The sequence below is a fragment of the Elephantulus edwardii genome, unplaced genomic scaffold (genome assembly GCF_000299155.1).
Source record: "Elephantulus edwardii isolate Elephantulus edwardi_28Jun2011 unplaced genomic scaffold, EleEdw1.0 scaffold00079, whole genome shotgun sequence".
In the NCBI taxonomy this organism is placed as follows: domain Eukaryota; kingdom Metazoa; phylum Chordata; class Mammalia; order Macroscelidea; family Macroscelididae; genus Elephantulus; species Elephantulus edwardii.
The window spans coordinates 10,639,155-10,640,142 of record NW_006399829.1 but is presented as its reverse complement, the minus strand read 5'-3'; positions in this window follow the sequence as shown (position 1 = coordinate 10,640,142).

The window sequence follows — 988 nt, the reverse complement described above, 5'->3', positions numbered from 1 at the left end:
TTCTCTGATTTATGACTGAAGCCCTAGAAAACAAATACAATAGTTCAGACAAATGAGAGATGTAAAGCCTGGGAAAACAAATTTATTAAAAGAGGAAAATCAACCCAGCTATCCTACTACTGGGAATATACCCTAAAGAAACCAGAGCCATGATGCAAACAGATGCATTCACACTTATGTTTCTTGATGCATTAATCACAACAGCAAAGAGATGGAAGCAGCTCAACCACCCATCAACAAATAAATGGATAGAAAAAGTGTGGTACACAATGGAATATTAGGCAGCATTGAAAAACAATCAACTTGTAAAACACTATACAATGTGCATGTCTGGAAGACATTATGTTGAGTGAAATATCTCAGTCACAAAAGGACAAATACTGCTGTTATAAAAACACAGTTATAAAATAGGATTGACCTAAGGTGCGAGGGATAACAGGAAAAGAGTGGATAGATAATGAACATGGAACTGGAACAGATGAGAGGAGGGACTGTTTGAAAAGTATGTGTGATGAGGCTTTATATGTATGGCAGTTAACATTGGTTGCATTACAAAGTGAATTGGAGGAAAAGGGAGGGAAGAAAATGTGCTTCAATCAATGAATGAAAACCCAACCTTTCTGTAATTTTCCTTGCTGTTGTTATGTGCCATTCAGTCACCTGAGACTCATAGTAACCCTGTGTACAATAGTTCTGAATGCTCCTCTATCCTGAGCCAATCTTATTGTCTCTGACACACCTACTCCCATTACCCCAGTTACTGAGTCAATCCATCTCATTCAGAGTCTTCCTTTCCTGTGCTGTTCCTCCACCCTTTCTCTGAGGATCTCCTTCTCCAAGGTCTGGTCTCTCCTAACAACATGCCCAAAGTATGTGAGATGGACCTTCATAAATCCTTGCCTTCAAGGAGCAGCTTGGTTTCACCCTGTCCATGACAGACTTGTTTGTTCTCTTAGCAGTTCACAGTATGCTCAAGCCTCTTCTCCAG